Source organism: Melospiza melodia, chromosome 8 (assembly GCF_035770615.1).
Source record: "Melospiza melodia melodia isolate bMelMel2 chromosome 8, bMelMel2.pri, whole genome shotgun sequence".
Classification (NCBI taxonomy): Eukaryota; Metazoa; Chordata; class Aves; order Passeriformes; family Passerellidae; genus Melospiza; species Melospiza melodia.
This window is the reverse complement of record NC_086201.1, coordinates 3542501-3550000: the sequence shown is the minus strand read 5'-3', so window position 1 is coordinate 3550000 and position 7500 is coordinate 3542501. Positions and strand designations below refer to the sequence as shown.

The 7500-nt window shown below is 41.5% G+C and overlaps 1 protein-coding gene and 1 long non-coding RNA gene across 3 annotated transcripts in view; one reads left to right on the top strand and one right to left on the bottom strand.

Annotated features, from left to right (window-relative positions):
- The window catches only part of LOC134421106 (uncharacterized), a 4033-nt gene extending 290 nt beyond the window's left edge, over positions 1-3743 (top strand). Inside the window, exons 2-3 of the long non-coding RNA XR_010028525.1 lie at positions 1720-1773; positions 2798-3743. This is a non-coding gene — a long non-coding RNA (uncharacterized LOC134421106). The remainder of the gene's footprint in view (positions 1-1719; positions 1774-2797) is intronic.
- ZEB2 (zinc finger E-box binding homeobox 2) overlaps positions 1-7500 on the bottom strand; it is a 114271-nt gene that overhangs the window by 35357 nt on the left and 71414 nt on the right. The window lies entirely within an intron of this gene.

Below are 7500 nucleotides of genomic sequence, written 5' to 3'. Positions count from 1 at the left end.
GAAAAATTCCACCATTAAAAATGGCCCACGCTAACATTTAAATGTTGATAATAATTAGCCTGACATTTGAAATACAGTGGTTGCACTGTTGTCTTGAAGATGTTCTGCTCAACATTACCTAACTAGCCCCCTTTCATACTTACGTGCTCTCTGTACATTATTCTGTCAGTTACTGAACAAATAAGACATCAGTTGCTAATGTATTAACATGCAAAAACTACGCTTAAGGGCCAAACACTGCCCCCAGTCCACAATGTAACTCCCATTGATGTCAAGTACTGTTAAGGTTGTGACAACCAGTAAAAGAAGGGAGCTGAAAAGTAGGGGATCAATTTTCTCCCTGATCTGCAAGGAATTTATGCAAACGGCTCCCTGCACAAGGAGGGATGGGAAAGGCAGCGACAGCGTGGGTCGCGCCACCGGATGGGAGCTGCTGGCTTCCTCCTGCTCTGGCCCATTGTGCACAGCCTCAGCCATGGCTTCTGGACCTTCTGGGAGTGCCCAGTCACCTCAGGTGTGCTGGGAGGTCAGGCCCCATCCCTCCCTGCCCTTTATGTAACATAAAAGTAGGTGGCTGCTGAAAAGTGACAATAATTCGCAGAGCAAGGTGAAAATGAAAGTGTCCACGGAAGGACAAAAATACACCTTTCTCATCTTTGGGTGATGAGGAATTGCACACTTCTTCTGACCTGTCTACAGACAGCCCTGCCAAGGACAGGCCAGTGAATGACCAGAGGAGAAACCACAGGATCAGTCTCAGGATCAGCAGGCCTGGAACCAGGAGAGAGGAAACTGCTGTCTTCCAACTGGTTCCTGGACATCCCAAGCCATGAGCACGTATCCTGGCTTGGTGTGTGCAAATGTTAAGGGCAAAAAGACTTACACATGGCTAAATTCTGCGTGCAGACAGCAAAGTACTTTTCTATGCTTTCTCAGATAACAGAATCCTGTAGTGCTCACAGCACAGCATATTAACTATAAATGATACAGTCTAAGAATGAAGTAACAGCATTGCCCCTGCATTTCTTGTCTTTTGTCATCTCCAGATTCTTACCTGCTCTGTGTGAGCGTGTGGTTGCCATCTCCTCTGTTCTATTACTAATGAGTGTCTCTCATCCTAAGAGGAACGAGGATGATACAAGTGGTGGCAACAGGAAGCTTAGGGTACACCCACTCCTTTCCCCCTAGAATAAACACTGTTCTCAGGGAAGGTACATTGATAATAAAAGCATATTTTTAGAAATTTCTCAGGCAACTGTAATTGCTATGGGAATGGTGACTCTAATAGAATGTACCTTCAACACGTAAACTCCACAAATAAGAAGGCTTAGGATTTGAGAGGCAGCATTCTGGCAACAGACAGGACCTCAGCTGTCCTGAAGATATGTGATGTTAGAAAGGTGCAGAAAATGGAGGAATTTGAAATGCAGATTAAGGGTTGCTTAATCCCAAAACCTAAAAGCTGATGCTTAGGTCAGTGTCTCACCTCTCAGGTTGCCTTTACATGCACATCCTTTGGAATATGCCTTTAGTGAAAACAGTTAAACCCACCACAGACTTCAGCAGGAAACTGGGATGCTGTTTTGAACCCCGATAACCAGCCCACTGCAGGCTCCAAGAAGAGCCTGTGACACTATTTCAAACCCCAATAACAAGGAACACTCCTGTACCGTGCAGGCAAATGACTTCATTATTTTTTCTATTTATATTTTTATCCAGAGTCCTGAGGCTGCTACCAAAGTTGCACTGTCAGATGAGATACACTACACGCTGGTGAGGCTCTTGGCTCCCTCTTGGCTTCTCTTCTCAGGAAGTGTTTGTTGCTTTGTTCCTGCTAATGACAATGGGATTCATCAAAGTTTATATGTCTTGACTGAGAGACATTAATTTTGGCAGTTGTGTGGTCAGCCAGCCCCTGCTATCCCTGTAGCTGCCTCTGCTCTGCCGGGAGAGGCCAGGTTTGGATGCTGACAGCCAGGAGGAGACTCATCTTCCTGTGAATCTTGAGGGTGCTGATTAAATCACACACACTGGATTCCCAGACTGGAATTTCTCTGCTGAATACATACTTTTAAATGGTTACACAGCAGTAAGAGCACAGCTGAATGCTTTTAGAAACATAAATAATTGATTATTTATTTATCCTTCAAGATAGCCTTCTCTCCTGGTAGATTACAGAGCTTGTTCACAGGAGAAGCAAAAGCATAGCCTGGAGGAAGACAATATACCTTCAGCTTGTGCTTGAAATCAGTATGGAATTGGCAGGAGTCTACTGCTCAGGATGTTCAAGGAGATGTTGTTGCTGCTCAGCTGTGTCCCTGATCTGATTTCAATGATTTTTAAGTATTTAGGGACATACCTTCTAAGCTGCAAGGAACTACAAGCACATTACCTTATGAGGAATCAAACTGCAGAAGAAACTTCCCTCCATAATAGTGCAACTTCATTTTCTCTGCCCAAACTCTGTTTTTCTCTTTCTTAAACATAGAGAACTGAACTATTCTCAGAGCTATATTACTGATTAGTTTAAAAATATAAGAATACTCTAAACTTTTTCAGGGCTGGACAGACAAGTGAAGAACAAAAAAGGAAGAACAGTTGTGAGCTCTGCTGAGATACTCTCTCATGTTTAATGCTATTTAGTTCAATTCAAATGTGATGAATAGGCACAAAATATTCACTTTCATTTTGCAAAATCTCTGTTTGTTCCTGTCTTCTCAATGTTGGGGAACCAGAAAACAGAATGGATCTGGCTACAGAGCCCCTAGTTCACAACATTTATTTGTGTTTTATACAGGAGAAATGACAGGTGTTTTCATACCTGCATTTTGACTACATTACCTGCCTCTTACTCTTATGGTAATTTTAAACCACTTCACTGACTTGAACAAAAAGGCTGCAGATAACTGCAGAATTCAGCCCACTTTTTCCACTGACCAAGTGAAAAAGCTGGCTGCAGGGAAGACAGAAGAATGCAAGATTTACAGCGGAGGGACGGAGCCAACCCTGTGTTCTGATTAGCAGTTTGGATGCCATTGTTCTGTCTGGAAAACACATGTCATCCTCAGAATCACCCAAGCTGTCCATTGACATCTGCCAGCATATCCTCCATCACCTCGCTCTTTCTTTTTTCTCACTTTCTCTTCCTTACTCCTCTTTCCTCATTTCCCTGCATATTCCAGTGCAGTCAGGAGCTTCCCCTTGTAAAAAGTGATGTGGCTTCCACCCCCCCACAATATCACCTTCTGTGTCAAGCTGACCACCTCAAAACAACAGAAAATAGACAGTTCCTCTGAGTCTCCTCACTTGTAGGATTTGTGCTGTGTTTCACTCTGGGGACAGAAATTCATAATAGCCCAGAGGCTTCATATTTTTAAAATTGTCACACTAAGACTTGACTGCCTCCATGAAAGGAGCAGTAGAAAGAGATGCCTGAAGGTAGGCTGGGAAGAATCCAAAATGATGTCAGGTTTCCTTCTACCTTCCCATCAATAGGGTCTTTGAAGAAAAAGCCTCTTCAGAGAAGAAAAAAATAACTTTCTCTTTAGTTAAAAGGGCTACCATGGTTGCAGTTTGGAGACTGACAGTTAATGTTAGTTTTATTACCTTAAAATCTATACAGCCTCATGGTTTGCTGTGGATGGCTTTGCCTCCATGAGTTTTGATGATGTCCTTGAAAGAGAAATATAGATGCATAGCTTCATTCTGTGTTGACTTTGGTGGTGAATATTTTATCCCCTTTCCTTTCCCTGGCTGTTTGCAAACAGCAGTGATAACTCCTATGCAGCACGCCTAAGAATTGTGGCAGAGGAGAGAAAATCAAAGCTTTTACTGGACTAGAACAGTTCCAAGTCTGATAGTTCTCTTTCCTCACTGTGGTGACTGATGATGAGGGACAGAGGAGATAAAAGAGGTGCTGGAACTGTGCATCGCTGTCTATTATCTTTTGTCCAAAAGATACTTTTATTATTTTCATTATTGTTTTTAGCTTTTATGTAGGATGAAAAGATTCTTAACTAAAGGAAAATATTTTTTTTTTCTGAGGTCTATGCATTTTTGTGTGTGACTTTATAGGGAATAGAATCTTACATTCTTGAAGAGTCCTTAGAAAACTGTTGCTGCCTCTCTGTAGTTATACCATAGTACAACTTTTCCAGCAAAGAATAATTTCTGCTGAAATACCGGCTAGGCAGTTTCTGGAAGAGAGTAAATTGGAATTTATCCACCATAATGTCTATCAGCCTGCTGAGAACTTTTTCTTTTGCTGTGAAGGCCCTGAAACACAGTTTGTACAATGCTGTCACACCCAGCTGATCATGGCTACTTTTTAGGGAGCCAGCTCTCATACTGTCCCTTTGGAAGAGTTTAATTTCATCATTTCTAACTTAAATGATTGCTAAAAGAATAATTCTTATCCAGCCATGCTGGGTTGAAGAATCTGAGAGGATACCCCCGTTATGAGGGAGACACCTGGGAAGGAAACGCCCATCTACTTCACTTCAAAGGTAAAAACAAAATTGTCCTAAGGTTATTCACCTAGGATGAAGTTTGTATAAAAAGTAGAAATAAAGTAAAAAAACAATCTCTTACTCACACTAAGTAAATCTAGACCAATAAAGCAATTTGTTGTTGTTGTTCTGGTCAAGAAAGACTGGTATGGTGGCTAAGTGGTTGTGGCTGAGTGGTTTGTAGGTTCTTGTCAAATGAGTCAACTTGTCCCTCACCCTCAAGCAAGAGGAAGTCAATAATGGCAGAGAGAGGTGCTGCATATCTAATTCCTATTAAATAGACAGGCGGGAGAGAGGTAGAATTACCCAAATATTGTATCTTGAAGATTTTAATATTTTGAAAAAAAATCAGATAAAACTTTTCTGAAATCCCTTAAGAATTGCACACAAGACTTCTTGTCAGTTGTCATTGCGTGCTATGTAAGCCTGGATTTAGAGCCATCCTTTTGAAGGGTGTACCATTGAGCAGGAGTTGTAAACTATCACAAAACCTGCTTTTGAATACAAAAGTACCACCTTGGTTACCTGAAGGGAATGGGAAGATCCTTCATGAATGAACACACCAGAGACAAGATCATTCAGTGTCCAGGGTAAATCCCAATCACTGCAAAACCTCAGCTGCAGCAGCAATTCCTGCAAGTGGGAAGCACTGACTGGAAACCAATGGCACTGCACCTGATAAATTCCCAACAAAACAAATCACTGTCATGCTCTCAGTCCCTCTCACCTCAGGTTTCAGAGGCAAATCCCCAAAATCCCATGAACAAAACCTGGAACATGGGGTTCTGCACCAGCAAGGAGGGCCTGGAGACTTCATACCCTTGGCATACTCCTGAGCAGCCTGGCTTGTGGGCCCTAAAATTTAAGTTCAGGTGGAATAAATACAAGAAAAAGTTATTTAAATGAGTTCTGCATTTTACTAGAAGCACTGGAAATAATGAAATAATTCTGGGACAATCTCTTGTTTCCAATATCAATTGTTTCTCCTCTGGCGCTTTGATACCACCTCCTTAATTTCAGTGAAACCAGGATCTCATCCTGCACATCACTCAGCCAGATCTTAAATCACCCATATTTGCTTATTCACAGACTGTAACTTTATACTCAGTCTGCAACTACATATCCAAAAAAAAAAAAAAAAAAACCAACAGAACAGAAAAACTTGATTTTCTTCCCCTCTAGTAAAATTCTAATGGTGTTGACTACCTCATTTAACCCATGGAGAAAAAAAAAATTAAAAAGGAGAGAAGCATTATACTGATGCTTCAGGAAGAAAAAAACCAACTCTAAATGTGTGTCATTCACTGAATCATTCAGACTAGTGCCTTCTCCTCTCTAGAAAATTACTCAGGTCCTCTTGCTTTCCATGATCTACAGTATTGCACTTCTAAGGAAATAATACCTTGATAATCTGCACTTCAAAACCCAAGCCAATAACGGCCTTTGATGATTGAACAAAAAAAGAAAAAAAAAAAAAAAGAAAGAAAAAAAGCCACCAAACCCAAGAAAGAAGAAGAGGAATCTGCAAGGCTGCAGCAAAGGAATGCTGGAGAAAAGATGCTTAGACTACTGGTGCACCTCTGTATTTCACTGTAATTTACAATCTATTTGCCAACAGTTCTGCAATGATTCGTAAAATATGTCAAGAAGCTAAACAATATAAGCATCACACTGAAAGAAATTTAGCAAGACCCCCTCTAATTATTATTGTACATGACAATTCAACAAAATATTTTAAATCGGTGAGAAGAAAAGAAATATTAACAGTCTTTTCAGAAAAATGCACTTATTATCATGCCTGAAGGATATTCAGGAGGAATGTGAAAATAACTGTAATTTATTTAAGACCTGGAAGTATGAAATAATAAGCTACTGAGCCATCAGAATTGTTTTGGTGTTGTTATCTGACATGAGGGCAGACCTTGTCTCGCTTTAAGTTTTATAGTAATAAGACCTTGGAAACAAAACCTTGAATAAACAGAACATAAAGAAAAGGGAAATGTGTCCTTGCATAAATAGATATTGTGTCTATCACCTTCTTCCCTAAAGGTTGCTCAACTTTATAAACCCTGGAGTAGGTAGAAAGTCATAAAAGCTGGACTGCTCTCAAAGGTTCAGAAATCAGAGCCTGATCATTTTGCAACTTAAAATGAGTAATGCCACCATGTTAAAAAAAAAAAAAAAAAAAAAAAAAAAAAAAAAAAAAACATTCTTATAATGATGCTCTGTTTCTATTAAGAAGCCCTGTATCTGCTGGCATTTCATCCTCCTCCACCCCAAAGATAATAGCAACACATCTGACTCATTTTTCATATTGCATTTAACCCACAATTTAAAGCCTAAACAACCCCGCATTTCAGCTCAGGAGGGACAATCCTTTCCTCCTCTGAAGTTCAGGGAGAAAACAGTTTGGTGTTGTTTAACCCTACCTTCTTCTGGTGTAGCCACATCTCTCCTCCCAAAGACACAATTCTCTGGAGAGAGTCCTCCAAACTTCCACACAAAAGCACTGTGCACCTCTAGCCTTTCCATTAAGGAAAAAAAAAATAAAGAAATCGAACAAACTAAAAAAAAAAATTTAAAAAAATACCCACAATTGCCTCTGCCCCTATTTGTTTGGCAGCCCCAGCTGGGTCGCTTGGGGTTGGTTTGGGATTTTTTCCCGTTTCCTGGTGTCGACAGGAAATCCCGTGTCTAACAGGTAACGCGCCACTTGAGAGCCCATCATGGGGATAATGGGAGAGATGAGCCCCGCTCGGGGATAACGCCGGCGAGCATCACCTGCCCGGCCCCGGCACGGCGGGAGGACAGCTCGGCCATTGAGGTGGAAATGAGGGCTCGCCCGCCTTCCCCCAGAGGTGTTGCTTTCCCTAAACCTCCCAGGCAATGCGTTAGGGCCTTGGGGGAGCGCGGTGGTTTTGGGGACCTCTCTGCGCAACTTTGATGGGACCCCCGGAGCTGCATCCTTTGGGCTCCATCATCCCCCCGAGGC